General features: G+C 37.6%; 1 protein-coding gene across 4 annotated transcripts in view; it reads left to right on the top strand.

Annotated features, from left to right (window-relative positions):
* Positions 1 to 20,790, top strand: part of GRID2 (glutamate ionotropic receptor delta type subunit 2) — a 1,513,029-nt gene that overhangs the window by 934,077 nt on the left and 558,162 nt on the right. The gene's annotated exons all lie outside the window — the stretch shown is intronic.

Below are 20,790 nucleotides of genomic sequence, written 5' to 3'. Positions count from 1 at the left end.
GTAAGACGCAAGACAGTGTAATAGAGAAATGAAATATTAAAAGAAACAACGTCAGAAAGTCACATACATGCATAAAACGAGGAGCCCTTCCTTACACGTCAGGGAATTATATAAAGTTAGGTTGAATTATTTTTAGCTGCCTTTCTTATACCCTTAGGATTAGGGATACTAAGATTATTTTGGTGCCTATCGCAAGTACAAATAGGTGGGGTTTTCTTTTCCTTAAAATGCACCATCAAGGGGCACCTGGGTGGCTCAGTGGGTTAAAGTCTCTGCCTTCAGCTCAAGTCATGGTCCTAGAGACCTGGGATTGAGCCCCACATCGGGCTCTCTGCTCAGTGGGGAGCCTGCATCCTCCTCTCTTTCTCTGCCTGCCTCTCAGCCTATTTGTGATCTCTGTCTGTCAAATAAATAAATAAAATCTTTAAAAAAAAATGCACCATCAACTGAAAAAAAGACTTCACTGTCTTTGGAATACATGATCCATGGTACGACATTAGAGGAGATGATCCTTAATTTATCATATGATAAAGATAAAATTCATAAACAGTTAATATTTTTCAGCCTTCGTGAACTATTTGAGATATTTGGTGCATTCTTCTTCCTCACTGTCAGCGTGGTGTTTAGCCGGGCTGTGACCCGCTTTGGCTGAGCTACGTGCTCTGTTCCCGGGAGGCAGTTTATGGTGCTTAGCTCCTCTCCACGGTATACGCGTTCTGCAGTTTATTAGCCTCTTTGTCATGTCATCCTTGCTGGCATTTTCTGTTTGTCTCACACAGCTTCTTGGATTTAAAATGAAATGATTAATAAAACAAACAAATTTCTCTTGTACCCTTTACACAAAGAAGACAGACACTTGGAAGTTGATGTTCCTTATTTTACCCATCCTTTTTTTCTCTGATGTGTTTGCCTTTCTCTCCTGAAACAAAAAGAGAAACAGCTAGTTGAGTGAAATATGAACGTTTTTTTAGAAAAGCCAGAGAAAAATTTAAAAATTTATCATTAGAAGTGAATGAGCTGTACAAGAAACCAGGAAGTGGGAGAAGGAAATGCTGCAAATGGAGACTAGCCTGGATATTTCTCTTGGTGTGGTTCCTCTTTGTGAAAGAATCGCTTTAATGAGAATTTAGGCTCTTATCAACAGAAGTGCTTGAGAATTCAATGCATTGAATATATTGGCAGAATAAAATATTTCAACTAAAAAAATGAGTAAGTCAAATCTAAACTCAAAGTGTTGCCAAGATCTCCCTATCTGTCTGTGTAGAGATTTGGCAGGTATGAATCCAAGGGAAGTTGTTGAACATGATTCTGATCCTGCCAATTTATTAATTCATGATTTGGCTGGGATTCATTCTTCTGAATGAATATAAAGGCAGGATAATAGTTTGGGAGGTTGCTTAGGAGATACTTATTTAGTGGAAGTATTAGTGGGAGGGGAAAGAGAGACACCATAATATGTAGGTGGTTCTCATGGAGCAATTCATTATACAAAATGATGCTGTTGAAAAATGTATAATCAAAACAATAATTTAGATATAATAATTATGACATTTATTTTGAGGGGGAATATTTGTATATTCGTCCCAGTAAGCTTTCAGCCCAGTGACACTTTTAAAGGAATATATCCATTCTATATATTTAGAGACTAATTTTGAATGATATATATCATTGCAGATATATTCGGTTTCCTTATTTTTTTTTTTTAAGTAAACTCAGCCCAGTGGGGCTTGAACATATAACCCTGAGGTCAAGAATCACACGCTCAGTTTCATGATTTGTTTTCCCATATTTCAAACTGATTTCAACAAAAATGGAGTCATTTTTTTCCAGTCATATTACTTTGCCTCATATGAGTGTTTTTGTCATCTCATTCAGATGTCATTGATAATACTGCGTGTACCAAGAAAATTTGAAAGAACATTACGACTCATATAAGAACTCCCAGTAGAGCAGAATGGGCTCAGGGATGTCCTGGCTAATTCAGCCCAAGCAGCAAGGGTGGGCCAGGTCTTGCTAGTGGCCAGTCAGTGAGACTGGGAAAATTTCCCATTTACTTGGGCTAGAGATTTTTAAGACTTACATTTCCTACTGGGTTCAGTGAAGCAGGTGCAGGATGAGCTTTCTTGATCAGCATGTCCAGATGTGGAGCCAAAGGGGAAAGGGAGACCAAAGCTTAGAAAGAAATCAGCAGCCAAATATCACAAATGAGGTCAGGCTCTTTATTACAATGGGGACATTCTAGTGATAAAATTTTTAATTACATTCAAGAAACCACTGCATGTCTATATTAAGGGCATACTATATATACTTTACAAAGCCTCTGAGTCGCTGTGAGGAGACAAGTGAAAGAATGAGGATCTGTCCCTTAGTTAATTTATATTCTTTTTGGGGGGAGGTAAGACAAAAAAAATTAAGAAGCAATGTAGTTGATGTAAATACTGTAAATGTCCAGTACATTTATAAGGGGGGAAGTGGTAGTTTCCAGGAAACTGCTGTATGGAAGCTTTACAATGCATTTTATTAGTTGTAAAATAGGGACTTCCACGTTTCTCTTCTTTTTAAAAAATAGTGGTCAATTCTCAAGTGTTTATTTCTCCCAGGTATTATCAGCTACCCCCAAGCCATTGCTATTTATATGACTTCTAGAGATCCACTTTGAGATTTATAATTTTTAAAATACTGACTCTTCCCATCTGTGGACATGGTATCTATCCGCATAGTCACCTTTTTATAGCCCTCAGTAAAGACTAGTGTTCTTCATACTTATTTGCATTATATTTTATTCTTAAAATTTTATAAAGTTTTGAATACGTATGTCTCTGTGTATGTGCATATTTGTACACATTATCATGAATCGAATTTATTTCCATTATGTTTTCAAACTAGATATTGTAAGTATGTAAGGCAGTTGATGATGTTTGACATATTTTGTGATCGAGCTGACCGACCCTTGAAACTTGACTCCTGATTCTCACTTCTTCCTTCATAGTTTATTCCCTTATCTTTTTCAAGTAGCCATTGATCTCTTCCTTCATAGTTTATTCCCTTATCTTTTTCAAGTAGCCATTGATCTCGTCCTCAAGTAAAATTAATGTTATCACCTAATTCTAATACTTTGTATCTTTCTAAAACTTTCAAGAACTTAAAAAAAAACATATTCTTGAGGCTGTCTGGGAAATGACCTGTCAGGTATACCCCAGAGTTTATGTACCTCAGAGGATGCCAGGTGAGGATGCCAGGTCATCTCCATCTCAAAGGTGTAGATGTAAGGATTCTACCTCTAAGGAGAGCTGTTGCTGATGCCAACCTGGCTTAGAACTGACCTGCACAACCCTGCCACATAGGACACATTAGTTTCCGGTTCTCCTCTGATGCATCCTTCAACTATTTATCTTGATTTTAATGTTAATTCACCACTGACATGGGACACTTCCAGCTCTTGGGTGGAAGGAACCCCAAGCTGTGGTGTTAGCAGCACACCCATGAGATAGAGGCCTGATGTGGGGTCTACATGGAAGGGTCTGTAGGGGAATTTGCAGCATAGGCCAGTTACAGAGGATAAAGTGGCTAGTGAGCAGCGTCTAGGCCACAAACTTGTGATTTGAGCAACATATGTAAATATGGCAACATGTGAAGAAAACTTGGGGGGTTTTCTTCACATTTTATTGACTCTGTGTCTAAAGAAGATAGTGTTGTCATAGATATTGCTGGATGTTTGTACATGCAATGATGGGATGATTCATGTTATTGGGGAAGCATGTTAAAGTGTAAACTGTGAATAAAGTCATTTGACAAAAATCTGTACAGACGGCTCATCCACCACCCACAAGAAGTTATCCCAGTTTTTAACATGGCTGTCAATGAGATCTTCTTTGACAGTTACCAGATTCAATCAGACAACATCAGATTTAAGTAGGACCATTCAATGTGTTGAAGACTAATTACATGAGAAACCTGAATTCAGAAGACATTGACCAGTCTATCACCATAAGTGGCATGTTGATTAGGATGTCTCACCTTCTTCCTGAGATGCAGAAGTCCTTTTGCAATGCCAGGTATGCATCCACAGTGCCTTGGTGGAGATGGACCATGGCTGAATCTCTGAGCTCTACATGGGTGAATGCTGACCCACAATCACTCTGTGTTCTCAGACAAGCAGATGGATCAAACATCAGCAGTCTTCTAGAAAATAAGCCTGCAAGGCAGATGCTTCATGCTGTCATCCTTTTTACTCACAATGATCTTGTTGACAAGGTTCAACCTGGGGACAGAGTAAACAGTACAGACATCGATTGAGTTGTTCTTACTGAGTCAATTCAAGAGTGAGTAATGTGAAGTCTGTCTACAAAACCCACGTTGACGGCAATTATTATCAGAAAATGGATGCAGAACATCTGCATGAAGAAGCAGATGAAGATACGGAATGGAAACTTGTTTTCAGAGAAGCGTGTGGTATTGCTGAAGGAGCTCTACGGAAAACGAGGCATTTATGAAACGATTGCTTCAGTCTCCACTCAAAGCATGTAAGAACATCAAGATTTAAAAAAGGGACTCTTGCTTCAGCTCTTCCTTAGAAAAAAGAAAGATTTTAGTCACATGGCAAAGGACAGACTGTGCTGAAAACAAATCCTGATGTGTGGTGACCCTGGGACCAGTACGTCCCAGCCTCTGCATTACGTGTATGGCCCAGTCTCCTGGGACTGACTTCACAGTGTATGTAGCAAAAGACCCTGAGATAAGGCAGGTGGTCCTGAAGACTGACGCCTTTGACCGAAGTGACAGTAGTATCTGCTGTATTATAAGTTTGAGAAGATGAATGAAAATATGAGACCAGCATTGTGCACTGTCATGGGACAGTTGGCTCTCTCCATCTTGAAGGCTGGGATTATTTGTCGGTTCAAATATTCTTTTTAAGATTTTATTTATTTATTTATTTATTTATTTATTTATTTGACAGAGAGAGAGAGATCACAAGTAGACAGAGAGGCAGGCAGAGAGAGAGGGAAGCGGGCTCCCCGCTGAGCAGAGAGCCCGATGTGGGATCCGATCCCAGGACCCCGAGATCATGACCCGAGCCAAAGGCAGCGGCTTAACCCACTGAGCCACCCAGGTGCCCCTTATTTGTCAGTTCAATGCATGCACCTATATCCTGGCAGCAGCAAATTCTATTGAGTCTCAATAGAAAACAGCTATTGGTAATAATCCAGTTACCTCACATGTTATTATCAAGACTCGATTTGATCTTCCTCATGCTGAACTCTCACGATGAAGCCTTTGACAGGCACCCGGTTCACCACCTTGTGGCTCTGTACTACCAGAGCAAGGAGCAAGTGGAGAAGGGGTTCACAAATGTGACAGTATTGAAGAACTCCATTACTTATGAGCATACGTGCTTATGAGCACAGCCATGTCTTGGCTGAGCCAGCAAGCCTGCCAGGCTCTCATCCAGGTTTATGTAGACTTGAGTAAGATCAGAAGCTCAGTAGTAGGTGAGGAATGGTTTCTGCATACTCTGGACAGCTGGTATCCTTAAGTCACTTAGCAGAACCACTGGATTGAACTATGGAAATATCTTCTTACTACAAAAATGAATTCCACCTCCCCGAAATGGAGAGAAGGGTTAGCTAACTTAGTTTATGTAAGGGCAAACACCAACTCTAAAATACAACTTTTTGAAGGTATTCAGGGACAATCTGACATAGCAATGACCAAAGATATGTTTGAAGAAGGGCTGCATGCTTTAGCTGATGATGGCATCTTACAGTGATGGGGAAAAGTGCTTGCTTGCTCTGAATCTTTTGTGAGTAGTGCTGTGTGTTCTTGTCTGTACTTGGGCATTGCACTTGTTCCATATATGTTTGGCATACAGGCCAATTGGCTGCCATGCTGCCATCAGCAGAAATAGATTTTTTAAATACTTTTCTGACTCCATAAAAATGTTTTAACTTGGGTTCAATTTTCTTAGGAGGGGCATGTTTTCATAAAGTGTGTGTTTTCATTTATCCCCCAACATTTTGAGTAAAAACATAGTGCCAATTGGCAACATATATGGCATATATGATAGAAATTATTTTCTTGCAGTACCTTTTTTTTTTTTTTTAACATCAGAGCTTTTAATCTGTGGGTATATACAGATAGCAGAATGCCAGTGTTTTTTGAAGGTGGCAGTCTGGGTCATGTTTTTTGTGCTAGACTTTCTAATAGCAAGCATCCATCGACTTGGAGTTTTTGTGATGTGAGATAAGACTTAATCAGAGCCTTTCTCCCTGTTATAGGACTCAAACATAATTCCTCCTAGAGGCTGGTTCTCATGGCTACTATAAGATCAGGAATTAATGGTTAGAAATGATTGGATTCTAGGCTAATGTCTGCCACTTTATCCTACTGTAGAAAACTTTTTCCCTAAATAAATGACAGGGAGAAGTTTAAAAATAATAAAATAAAAGCTGTTCTTGACTAACTGCTTTAGCTTCTACTTCTAAATTTGTATAATTTTGATGATAAATAATATCTTGGTTTAATAAATATGCCACAAGTGTTTTGCTATAAGTATATCAAAGGTATTATTTGAAAAGAGATTTCTAAACAAGGTAAAGAATATATCTTTCTATTTCTTTATTATTTTTGTGCTTTTTTTTATTTAACTCGTGCAGTTTTATAGTAGCAAGGTAAAATAAAATAATCCTTCCCCAGTTTTAAGATGGAGAAAGCTGAGCCTCTAGGAAAATTAAACAACTTATTAAGGGTTAGTTACAATGCAAATTTGTTTTATTAGCAAGTTGTTTGGCTTCTAACTCTGTGTTCTGTATACCATACTATTTACCCTTTTCCTTGTTCGTTGTGATATTATTCACCACTGCCAAAACCCTTTGGCTAAAGGGAATGCCACATACCAAGAAACCAAGGGTATAAGTGCTATGTGTAAATATTACATAAACAATATCTTAGTTTCAAGGTGCCTTTTTCAGATGCCTTGAATTTGGAGTGTGCATTGATGAGTCTGCAAGGGCATGATTCTAAAGGCATGGACTGCATTTTTAAAAGCTCTTGTGGCAGAAATTTATCAGCACACATATGCAATCTTTACTGTTTTATGAAAACCTACATTTAATTGTAGTATACATTTTGGTAAGGAGTTTTCATGTTGTATAGTTTAAATTTGTTGAGGTTACCTGCCTTAAAGAAAGCTTTCAAGCCTTTTAAACTAAATAAGTAAAACAAAAGCTGAGCTGCTCTGGAAGAAAGTGGGGGAGGGTCTCTATAGATGGACTCCCACTACAACTGGTTCTTAGAACCGCAGTTTGAAACCCACTTCCCTGGGACATTTAGAAATCAGTTTAATCCATACAGATCTAGCGCCATTCTTAGGTTGTGGAATAATATTACATTCAAGCAATGTGGGCAGAGTATTTTTATTTACAGACTTGTTCTAAAATTAAATGGCAATCATTTCCTATTTTTTCTTACTATCAATGTTGAGACAGCTTCCAAGAGTACGCTGTGCTCATTCATGTATTTATCATTCTTTTAACAGATATTTATCACTTGTCTGTAGTGTGGAATGTATTATTCAAACACTTTTGGGTGATTACCCAAAAAAGAATTTAGAGCCTAGTAGTGAATATTGGCATTATTATACTGCAAGCTATCCTCTACGTTGAGAGACAACAAGAGGCCCCCAAAGTGGTGAAAATAGGGTTCTGTGGAATCCTAGAAAGAATGTACCATGTAGTGGTACACACTCAGATTCCCATTTCTCAGATGAGATACTCTTTACCAGGAAGGCACAGAGCTGAGCCTCTGTCCAGGAAATGCCCTGTGTGGCAGAGAGACATTCCACTCTCTTCCTGGAATTGCATACACCCAGGGACCCCTCACTGCAGAGTGGTCTGAGTCCCTTGACTCAAAAGGCTGTAACTCCAGAGTTATTTTACTCCTCCCCAGGGACTAGCCCCAGGCATCACCCAAGCCATTGCTGTATTTCCATCACTGTTTAACCTCTCCCTTCCCACACCCTTTTCTTGCACTCCCTTGAAAGTGTTTTTCTTAGGAGCACTTGAGGTAACCCTCCTGCACACAAACAAATCCCCATTTCAGAGCTATTTCCTGGAGAACTTGACCCCAAACAGAGAAAGCACATTAGAAACATTTGTATGAAACTGATAGCATACTAATGGAAACTTGAAAATTAACAGGTTTAAGATAGGTAAAGCTATGGAGAGGAGGATATTTCAGTGGTGAGAGCACTCCAGCTGCCATATCTGTTGGAATAAATCATGTGGATAATGACAATTGATTAATTTACCAGAGTGTATGAAATACATGGAGGGAATAGTCTAGACTGGAAAGAGATTGAGGAATTTATTTTGTAGGTAAATAAAAGACCCTAAAGAATTTTTGAGCATGGAGATAACAAAATGAGAGCTGAGTTTTAGAAAAAAAAAATAAATAAATATGCTTATATCTTTTAGTTTAATTAAAAAAAACTAAGAAAAATACTACACTCAAATATGTGATTACATATAAACACTGACATTTTGTATGTACTTTACGTGAGTAAGCCAATCGAGATTTGATAGATCCTTAAATAATACTTCAGCATTGACTTAATTGATCAATTTCTGCTAAATAATTAATAATGATTATTTTCAATACTAAATGTAGTAAAATTGAATATATCAATATTTATCTTAGTATCTCAAATCATTTAGTAACAATACATTTTCTTGTATCAATACCTATCCTATCTAAAAGAGATCTAACTCCATGTTCCTATCTAAAGAAGTGTTCTTTGAAATGGCAAAAATACTGAAATTACTTTAATTCTTATATGGTAATGTATTCATTCAACAAATATTTACTGAGTACTACCATATGCTGTACTGTGTGAGCACAGGATAAGGAAGGAAAATAGAAATATCAAAAATAATTCCAAGTGTGGTTAGTTCTACAAAAGGGGAAACCAACTGTTCTGGAAATATATGTCCGGGGGACCTCCTTAGGTATAAGAATGACAGATAGGTGAAAATGTTTAAGGTGAGTGATTATTAGCCAGGAAAAGAAAGGGAGAGTACTTCAGGAATGGGGAAGGAAGGATGCCTCATGCAAGAGCAACAGAATATTCTCTGGCTTGGAGGAAAAAGTGCTTGGCACATGTAGGCATCTGAAATAAGATGGGGGTGGCTGGAAGAGAGGTAGAATAGGGACTTGGTGACTTGGTTCCTTATTAGCTAAAATAAAACAGACAGAGAAAGACCAGGAAAACTTTTGTAAACCATGTTGAAGTTCCTCAACTTTATCCAAGGGATAAGGTTGAGCTACTGAGGTATTTTAAATGCAGGGCCAGGGAGGGTAGGGGTGACAAAATTGGGTTATTCAGTGCTGCCAAGTGGAGAATTCATTCTGCACCTGCTATTGGACCAAGACAGACTGGATGAGAGAATGACACTTAAGAGGCTGGTGTTCCAACTCAAAGGAAACCAAGGCAACGGTGTTGGTCTTAGGGATGGATAGAAGTAGATGTTTTTGAGAGATATTTCGGTGATTAAAACAAGATTTGACATTTAACATAAATGTGCAGGGGAGAAGAGAAGATTCTAGGCTTCTGGCTTAGAGAAAAATAACTCTAATAAATTGGGGCTATTGTTGCTATTTAATTTGTATATTTAGAGGAATGGAAACATATTACTTTGTTTTTGGGGTTAAGTACCACGTACCATTTATAATTTATAAACCTGAAGGACAGAGAGATAATTTAGGAAAATATCATCTGACTTACCAGTAACAGTACTGACTTTGAATATAATATAGTGTTTTGCAATAATATTTGCAAATAAACTTTTTTGTTACTAGAGCTTGTAAAATGCCATCTATGCCCTTAGAATAGTGACTCTTGTGGACATGTCAACGTATACTCCAGCTTCAGAGCATTTGAATCACCAAGTGGGTAAAATGGTATAAATTTTAACTTATTTCAGTTCAACATACATTTTTGAGCAATCCACTATGATATACAGATATTATATTGGGCACACAGTTTATATAGTCTAGAGGAAGAAGTATGAAGCACAGGATAAAGATTTCAGTTCAGGTTCCTCAAATAACTTGTCATCTGTACCTCTATATCTAAGATATAGATAACATGATCAAAATACTAGCAATATCCTATTTACTTCTTGGTTTGCTGAAAGCATCTATTATGAATGAATATTTTAATGTATATGTGTACTGGCAAATATACATATGCACATGTGTATGCATATATATACACATATAAATGTCATGGCAATTTTAGTTTTTCCTAAACATTTCACACAAATGAAGTTTCTTTTGTTTTTATTTTTTGTGGTTTTCTTCATCTTATAATGTAGTATATAGCTGCCATTATATTTTTTTCTGGCTAAAAATGTAATATTTCCTCTGTCAGGGATTTTTCTCTCTGAAATTAACTTATGAAACATGAGGCCACCAGGGTACACCACTGAGTCTGGCATCTTTCAGTGTGTTTTCTGCCTTTCTGGGCTCATGTTTATTTAACAGGTTGTTCTTGATTACCAAGCATGTCTGCAAGCTGCAAGGAACCTAGAAGTATGTATAAGGAAATTAGACGAGTGTCATAAATATTTGATGTTCCATATGATCCTCCAAAAGTATCTCTAAGTTACTGTGCAGTTCAAGCATAGGGAAAAGTCCTGCAGCCTCATAAAAGAGAGGAATAGATCTTAGTAAATATTTTCTCTTCTTCATTTTGTTTTTCCCAACTTATCCTCTCTGTAGGGGAACAGCAAACTTTTGCCTTTTGAGAAACTTATTATCTAGTGGTAAATTATTCCCAACCTTCGATTCTCCTCATTTTATTTTTCTCTCTTTCTCCATTCTATATTTGATATCCACTGGCATTTCTACATAGATTAGGTGGAATGAAATCAAGACCAATTTTACTTGGTATTTTAAAAAAGGTTTACTCCGGCAGCAATTTTTACTGTCAATTTAAAGGACGTTTAGAAATTACTTGTATGTGTCATTCACACTATCAATGTCCCATTAGCTTGTTTTGTTTAGAATCTGCTACATCACCAAGAGATAAAAAAATGCAACTGTGCATGTACAAAGATAATGACTGCTCATTACCACCTGGCCAGCACATATTTTCATCAAGGCTCAGTTTTCGAAGTTGATCTGAGGATAGATGAAAAAAAAGAAAACAAAATAAAAAGCTCAAAAACATGGGAATAGTCCTAGGCAATCAAAAATCAGAGAGGTTAAGTTGGGGGCAAATAACAAGAGGCTGGAGATAGAGCTTATTTGCTTGAAATACCAACCTCTCAAGCATCCCTTGTATCTTCATGAGGGAAGGCTTTACTGATTACCAATGCTAACGGCTCATTAAGAATATCACACAAAGAAGACAAATTACAGAGTCAAAAAGGTGAACAAGTTAAGTAGAGGCCACAGTTAACCAAGCGCAGGTTCCCTGATTTATGTTTTTTTGTTTTGTTTTGTTTTGGTCTGTTTGTTTGTTTTGTTTTTTTTTTTGATACCTTGTATACAGTGTAAGTAGACTGAGTTACCAACACAAGCTATGGATCAAAACTTTGGCCTGGAGCAGCCATATGAGTATTGACTGGGAATAATAATAATTTAGTGCCAAACAATCTAGTGTTCAAATGTTTAAAAATTTCAGGAGTATAGCATTTTTGCAATGTAGCGATCATATTGATATATAATATCTTGTTTTTTCCTAAGTACTAAGACAGAAATTTAAACTGATATAATTAAGAGATATTATTAGGGTAGATGGGTGGAGGTATGAATGAGGATAAGAAAATCTCCAATAGAAGATTTTGGTATACTGATAGTTTAAACTTGGGTTTAGAAATATAAGCTGTATTTGGGAGTGCCTGGGGGGCTGAGTCATTAGGCATCTGCCTTGGGCTCCCGTCATGATCCCAGGGTCCTGGGATCGAGCCCACTTTGGGCTCCCTGCTTGGCGGAAAGCCTGCTTCTCCCTCTCCCATTTCCCCTGCTTGTGTTCCCTCTCTCTCTGTGTCTATCTCTGTCAAATAAATAAAGTCTTAAAAAATATATATAAACTATATTTGTGAGTCAAATTCCTACAGTATTTGCTATTTGGAGATACTAATGATAATAAGATCCACTGTACTTAACCCCAGACTTTACATTCTAGAGTGATAACTGGATTTCTTGAGATGTTAATACTGAATGAACATATAGGATCAAATTGACATATAATAATAGGTTCATTTATCCGTATCAAAGATACAGGAAATCAAGAGGCACAGAGGAGAGAGATTGTAGGCCATTTTGCATGACTCTCTGAATCCTTTCTTTGCACATTGGATACATGTATTTTGTCTCCAAGGAAGGTTCTATCAGTTTACCTCATACAACAGAGAGCATTTACATTATTAAATGTCTCCAATTTTACTCTAGAAAGTGTAAAGCATCAAGACATTTTCTGATGTGCCATAAGCCATTAATCTACAGATTCTGCTTATTTACTACAATGAGTCTTTAGCAGAGTACATCCTGCTAAGGGCTTTTATAGATAAGGACTCTTCTTCCTATTAAATATTACTAGTTTCTACCTGGAGTTCTAGTTGATAAGGACATTAGACTGACTGACCTTCTTTCTTTTTTTCTCCTCCTGACCCACACCCACACTTCTCACAACACACATAACAGTAAAACAAGTTAATGAATCTTACACCAGCTGCTTTAACACTTTCTTCCCCAAATAGTAATCAATGAAATGTAACTGAACCAAAATTTGCAAAAACATTTCCCAAAGCCATGTAAATATTCAACCATATGCTGCAATTTTGCAACCCTAATAAACTAGTTGAAAAAGACCAAGAGCATGTCTATAATTTGTGGCAAAACTAGAAAGCCTTTGAAATTAAGGAATGAAATAATCATGTAGATAATGGTGATGATGATGATGATAGTAATTAAGCTCTCACTACTCTTCATGCTCTCTTCTATATGCTTTATGGATATGGTATTCTAAGACACATAATAGTGTTCTAGGGTAGGCACTATTATTTTGCTATTTAATAGATGTAGAATTGGGGTATAGAGAAATTCAGTGACTTAGGTTTACCAGCAAGTAGATTCTGATACCATTAACAAATACAGGTAGTCTGACTCCAAAATCCATGCTATTTACTGCTAGCTCACGTATGAGGAGAACATGGACATATCAAATTCAGCATATATTTTTTTAATTTTTAATTTTTTATAAACATATAATATATTTTTATCCCCAGGGGTACAGGTCTGTGAATCGCCAGGTTTACACACTTCACAGCACTCACCAAAGCACATACCCTCCCCAGTGTCCACAACCCCACCCTCCCTCCCAACGCCTCTCCCCCCAGCAACACTCAGTTTGTTTTGCGAGATCAAGAGTCACTTATGGTTTGTCTCCCTCCCAATCCCATCTTGCTTCATCTATTCTTCTCTTACCCCCTTAAGCCCCCATGTTGCATCACCACTTCTTCATATCAGGGAGATCATATGATAGTTGCCTTTCTCCACTTGACTTATTTCGCTAAGCATGATACACTTTAGTTCCATCCACATCGTCGCAAATGGCAAGATTTCATTTCTTTTGATGGCTGCATAGTATTTCATTGTGTATATATACCACATCTTCTTTATCCATTCATCTGTTGATGGACATCTAGGTTCTGTCCATAGTTTGGCTATTGTAGATATTGCTGCTATAAACATTTGGGTGCACGTGCCCCTTCGGATAACTACGTTTGTATCTTTAGGGTAAATACCCAGTACTGCAATTGCTGGGTCATAGGGCAGTTCTATTTTCAACATTTTGAGGAACCTCCATGTTGTTTTCCAGAGTGGTTGCACCAGCTTTTATTCCCATCAACAGTGTAGGAGGGCTCCCCTTTCTCCGCATCCTCGCCAGCATCTGTCATTTCCTGACTTGTTAATTTTAGCCATTCTGACTGGTGTGAGGTGATATCTCATTGTGGTTTTGATTTGTATTTCCTTGATGCTGAGTGATATGGAGCACTTTTTCATGTGTCTGTTGGCCCTCTGGATGTCTTCTTTGCAGAAATGTCTGTTCATGTCCTCTGCCCAATTCTTGATTGGATTATTTTTTCTTTGGGTGTTGAGTTTGCTGAGTTCTTTATAGATTTTGGACACTAGTCCTTTATCTGATATGTCGTTTGCAAATACCTTCTCCCATTCTGTCAGTTGTCTTTTGGTTTTGTTAATTGTTTTCTTTGCTGTGCAAAAGCTTTTGATCTTGATGAAATCCCAATAGTTCATTTTTGCCCTTGCTTCCCTTACCTTTGGCGATGTTCCTAGGAAGATGTTGCTGTGGCTGAGGTCAAAGAGGTTGCTGCCTGTGTTCTCCTCAAGGATTTTGATGGATTCCTTTCTCACATTGAGGTCCTTCATCCATTTTGAGTCTATTTTCGTGTGTGGTGTAAGGAAATGGTCCAATTTCATTTTTCTGCATGTGGCTGTCCAATTTTCCCAACACCATTTATTGAAGAGGCTGTCTTTTTTCCATTGGACATTCTTTCCTGCTTTCTCGAAGATTAGTTGACCATAGAGTTGAGGGTCTATTTCTGGGCTCTCTATTCTGTTCCATTGATCTATGTGTCCGTTTTTGTGTCAGTATCATGCAGTCTTAATGATGACAGCTTTGTAATAGAGCTTGAAGTCCGGAATTGTGATGCCACCAATGTTGGCTTTCTTTTTCAATATTCCTTTGGCTATTCAAGTTCTTTTCTGGTTCCATATAAATTTTAGGATTATTTGTTCCATTTCTTTGCAAAAGATGGATGGTAATGTGATAGGAATTGCATTAAATGTGTAGATTGCTTTAGGTAGCATAGACATTTTCACAATATTTATTCTTCCAATCCAGGGGCATGGAACATTTTTCCATTTCTTTGTGTCTTCCTCAATTTCTTTCATGAGTACTTTATAGTTTTCTGAGTATAGATTCTGTGCCTCTTTCGTTAGGTTTATTCCTAGGTATCTTATGGTTTTGGGGGCAATTGTAAATGGGATTACTCCTTAATTTCTCTTTCTTCTGTCTTGTTGTTGGTGTAGAGAAATGCAAATGATTTCTGTGAATTGATTTTATATCCTGACACTTTACTGAATTCCTGTACAAGTTCTAGCAGTTTTGGAGTGGAGTCTTTTGGGTTTTCCACATATAGTATCATATCTTCTGCGAAGAGTGAGAGTTTGACTTCTTCTTTGCCGATTTGGATGCCTTTAATTTCCTTTTGTTGTCTGATTGCTGAGGCTAGGACTGCTATGTTGAAAAGCAGTGGTGATAATGCTGCCATGTTCCTGACCTTAGCGGAAAAGTTTTCAGTTTTTCTCCATTGAGAATGATATTTGTGGTGGGTTTTTCATAAATGGCTTTGATAATATTGAGGTATGTGCCCTCTATCCCTACACTTTGAAAAGTTTTGATCAGGAAGGGATGCTGTACTTTGTCAAATGCTTTTTTAGCATCTATTGAGAGTATCGTATGGTTCTTGTTCTTTTATTGATGTGTTGTATCACATTGATTGATTTGCAGATGTTGAACCAACCTTGCAGCCCTGGAATAAATCCCACTTGGTCGTGGTGAATAATCCTTTTAATGTACTGTTGAATCCTATTGGCTAGTATTTTGGTGAGAATTTTCGCATCTGTGTTCATCAAGGATATTGGTCTGTAGCTCTCTTTTTTGATGGGATCCTTTTCTGGTTTTGGGATCAAGGTGATGTTGGCCTCATAAAATGAGTTTGGAAGTTTTCCTTCCATTTCTATATTTTGGAACAGTTTCAGGAGAATAGGAATTAGTTCTTCTTTAAATATTTGGTTTCCCCGGGAAACCGTCTGGCCCTGGGCTTTTGTTCATTTGGAGATTTTTAATGACTATTTCAATGTCCTTACTGGTTATGGTTCTGTTCAGGCTTTCTATTTCTTCCTGGTTCAGTTGTGGTAGTTTATATGTTTCTAGGAATGAATCCATTTCTTCCAGATTGTCGAATTTGTTGGCGTAGAGTTGCTCGTAGTATGTTCTTATAATAGTTTGTATCTCTTTGGTGTTAGTTGTGATCTCTCCTCTTTCATTCAAGATTTTATTTATTTGGGTCCTTTCTCTTTTCTTTTTGATAAGTCTGGCCAGGGGATTATCAATTTTATTAATTCTTTCAAAGAATCAGCTCCTAGTTTCGTTGATTTGTTCTATTGTTTTTTGGCTTCTACTTCATTGATTTCTGCTCTGATCTTTATGATTTCTCTTCTCCTGCTGGGTTTAGGGTTTCTTTCTTGTTCTTTCTCCAGCCCCTTTAGGTGTAGGGTTAGGTTGGGTACCTGAGACCTTTCTTGTTTCTTGAGAAAGGCTTGTACCGCTATATATTTTCCTCTCAGGACTGCGTTTGTTGTGTCCCACAGATTTTGAACCGTTGTATTTTCATTATCATTTGTTTCCATGATTTTTTCAATTCTTCTTTAATTTCCCGGTTGACCCATTCATTCTTTAGAAGGATGCTATTTAGTCTCCATGTATTTGGGTTCTTTCCAAACTTCCTCTAGTGGTTGAGTTCTAGATTCAGAGCATTGTGGTCTGAAAATATGCAGAGAATGATCCCAATCTTTTGATACCGGTTGAGTCCTGATTTAGGACTGAGGATGTGATCTATTCTGGAGAATGTTCCATGTGCACTAGAGAAGAATGTGTATTCTGTTGCTTTGGGATGAAATGTTCTGAATATATCTGTGATGTCCATCTGATCCAGTGTGTCATTTAAGGCCTTTATTTCCTTGCTGATCTTTTGCTTGGATGATCTGTCCATTTCAGTGAGGGGAGTGTAAAGTCCTCTACTATTATTGTATTATTGTTGATGTGTTTCTTTGATTTTGTTATTAATTGGTTTATATAGTTGTCTGCTCCCACGTTGGGGGCATAGACATTTAAAATTGTTAGATCTTCTTGTTGGACAGACCTTTTGAGTATGATATAGTGTCCTTCCTCATCTCTTATTATAGTCTTTGGCTTAAAATATAATTCATCTGATATAAAAATTGCCACTCCTGCTTTCTTCTGATGTCCATTAGCATGGTAAATTCTTTTCCACCCCCTCACTTTAAATATGGAGGTGTCTTTGGACTTAAAATGAGTTTCTTGTAGGCAACATATAGATGGGTTTTGGTTTTTTATCCATTCTGATACCCTGTGTCTTTTGATTGGGGCATTTAGCCCATTAACATTCAGGGTAACTATTGAGAGATATGAATTTAGTGCCTTTGTATTGCCTGTAAGGTGACTGTTACTGTATATTGTCTCTGTTCCTTACTGATCTACCACTTGTAGGCTCTCTCTTTGCTTAGAGGACCCCTTTCAATATTTCCTATAGAGCTGGTTTGGTGTTTGCAAATTCTTTCAGTTTTTGTTTGTCCTGGAAGCTTTTAATCTCTCCTTCTATTTTCATTGATAGCCTAGCTGGATATAGTATTCTTGGCTGCATGTTTTTCTCATTTAGTGTTCTGAATATATCATGCCAGCTCTTTCTGGCCTGCCAGGTCTCTGTGGATAAGTCTGCTGCCAATCTAATATTTTTATCATTGTATGTTACAGACTTCTTTTCCCGGGCTGCTTTCAGGATTTTCTCTTTGTCACTAAGACTTGTAAATTTTACTATTAGGTGATGGGATGTGGGCCTATTCTTATTGATTTTGAGGGGCGTTCTCTGCACCTCCTGAATTTTGATACTTGTTCCCTTTGCCATATTGGGGAAATTCTCCCCAATAATTCTCTCCAGTATACCTTCTGCTCCCCTCTCTCTTTCTTCTTCTTCTGGAATCCCAATTATTCTAATGTTGTTTCGTCTTATGGTGTCACTTATCTCTCGAATTCTCCCCTCATGGTCCAGTAACTGTTTGTCCCTCTTTTACTCAGCTTCTTTATTCTCTGTCATTTGGTCTTCTATATTGCTTATTCTTTCTTCTGCCTCATTATCCTAGCAGTGAGAGCCTCCATTTTTGATTGCACCTCATTAATAGCTTTTTTTATTTCAACTTGTTTAGATTTTAGTTCTTTTATTTCTCCCGAAAGGGCTTTTATATCTCCCGAGAGGGTTTCTCTAATATTTTCCATGACTTTTTCAAGCCTGGCTAGAACCTTGAGAATTGTTATTCTGAACTCTAGATCTGCCATATTACCAATGTCTGTATTGATTAGGTCCCTAGCCTTCAGTACTGCCTCTTGTTCTTTTTTTTGTGTTGAATTTTTACGTCTTGTCATTTTGTCCAGATAAGAGTATATGAAGGAGCAAGTAAAACACTAAAAGGGTGGCAACAACCCCAGGAAAATATGCTTTAACCAAATCAGAAGAGATCCGAAATCGTTAGGGGGAGAAAGGGGATAAAAAGAGGTTCAGAAGGAAAGAAAGAAAAAAAATGAAAAAAAAAAAAGAAAGAAAAGAACTAAAAACAGAAAACAAATAAAGAAAAGTATAAAAAAGAAATATATATATATATATATATATATATATATATATATATTAGATAAACTAGTTTAAAAACGTTAAAAAAGAAAAGGGTAGAAGTTAAAAAAATTTTAGCAGAAGAAGAGAAAAAAATGAAAAAGAAAAAAATTAAATTAATTGCAAGACCAAAGAATCATAGGGAGAAAGCCATGAGTTCTATGCTTTGCTTTCTCCTCCTCTGGAATTCTGCTGCTCTCCTTGGTATTGAAACTGCACTCCTTGGTAGGTGAACTTGGTCTTGGCTGGATTTCTTGTTGATCTTCTGGGGGAGGGGCCTGTTGTAGTGATTCTCGAGTGTCTTTGCCCCGGGCGGAATTGCACTGCCCTTACCAGGGGCCGGGCTGAGTAATCCGCTCGGGTTTGCTTTCAGGAGCTTTTGTTCCCTGAGCACTTTCCATAGAGTTCCAGAGGACTGGAATACAAATGGGGGCCTCCTGGTCTCTGGCCCAGAGGAGCTGAGAGCCCGGGGCCCCACTCCTCAGTGCGCCCTCAGAGAACATCGCCCAGTAACTCCCATCTGCCTGACCTCCGGCTACGCTCCGAGCTCACCGAGCCTGCGTTTGGTTCAAGGTAACCCCAAGCTGTGAGCTTACTGTCGGCTCTGTCTCTTTAGCCGGCTTTCCGGTTCCAATACCCGCAAGGTCTGCGACACTCAGACACCCCCGATACTTCTGTGACCCTGCGGGACCTGAGGCCACGCCGACCCCACGTGGGCTTCACCCTTGTTTAGCCTCTGGAGCTATGTCCCTCAGCGGAACAGACTTAAAAGTCCTGATTTTTTGCTCTGTTGCTCCGCCGCTTGCCAGGAGCTGGCCCCTCCTCCCGGGGTCTATCTTCCCGTCGCTTTGGATTCACTTCTCCGCCAGTCCTGCCTTTCAGAAAGTGCTTGTTTTTCTGTTTCTAGAATTGCTGTTCTTCTTCTCTTTGATCTGCCGTTGGTTTTGTAGGTGTTTGCAATCTTTAGATAAGCTATCTAGCTGATCTCCTGCTAGCTGAAGTAGTCTCAGCCTGTTACTTCTCTGCCATCTTGACTCCTCCTGAAATCCCAAATTCAGCATATTTTTATTAATAAAACCATATAATAAATGAGAAGCTGGCTTCTTAAGAAATAATGGCAGAGGTTAGTTTTTGTTGATTATTGCTATTGCAAAAATGAAATAAATATTAAAATTAATGATTAAGCAGTGGTTTTATTGAATATCTGTTATGAAAGTAGAGTCACATGATGGGCTAGAAGTACAGAGGAAGTAGAAGACTTAGCAAACAACATGAAACCTGCCAAAAAAGACTAGAAGTTGAATTAGAGGATATGGCAAAATGAGATATAGTTGGGTATCAATGTCATAGAGGTGATAATTGAAGCAAATTACAGAGATAACTTTTCCAAATAAGTGTGATTATCAAGCTGAAACTCTTAAAATGCTTTAGTATAGAAGTGATTCGGAATATGTTTTTAATTTGTAAAATCCTAAATAAGGCGAACACTGATAAACTAAGCTGAGAGAAGAGTGGTAAACAAGAAAGAGAGAAGTATGACCTACATTGCCATCTGTTGGGGAAATGAACATCTGTCATGTTGAACGAAAGATGAAGTTTGGAAATTCCCAATGAATCTCAACAGCCAGCATTACTATTAAGAGCAAAGACAGATTTCAAGCCTAATTTAGCTTTTTTAACTTTTTTTTAATTCAGAAAAGATATTTAAAGAAGAAAGAAAAAATAAATCTCCAATAAGTTAGAAACCATGACTTTTAAGATTCCCAGATATATTTTTAGATCAAATTAGAATAGAATTGTGCTACAGAAAGAATATTGTCAAAACTTGTCTCCAGAGTAGGTTTTATGCTCTCCAGAAGCATCTTGTTTTCTGACTACTGGAACTATGCATTTCACAGGATATGGTAGCAAAAATCCTAGCCTGCAATTATGTCTCATCTCTACCATGGTGCTATTTCAGTAGTCATTTGACTCTTTGTGTATAAATTCCCTTGTTCGTAAAGAGGATGAGATTGGATTAAGTTATTCTCAAGGTCAACTTTCAATTGCTGTCCTATTTATTATGTGTGCCTATTAAAAAAAATTCTGTTAATAATTGTCTCTTGATAAAATATTTATTTCGTTGATGCAAATAGTATTTTTCCCTCCTTCTCCTTTCTCCATCTCTTCTTTTTCTCCTTCTTCTTCTCTTCACTATTATTGTTATCATTGGTATTATTATTGTTATTTTATTTCTGAAATC

Source organism: Mustela nivalis (assembly GCF_964662115.1).
Source record: "Mustela nivalis genome assembly, chromosome: 4".
Classification (NCBI taxonomy): Eukaryota; Metazoa; Chordata; class Mammalia; order Carnivora; family Mustelidae; genus Mustela; species Mustela nivalis.
This window is presented reverse-complemented; position numbering and strand designations above follow the sequence as displayed.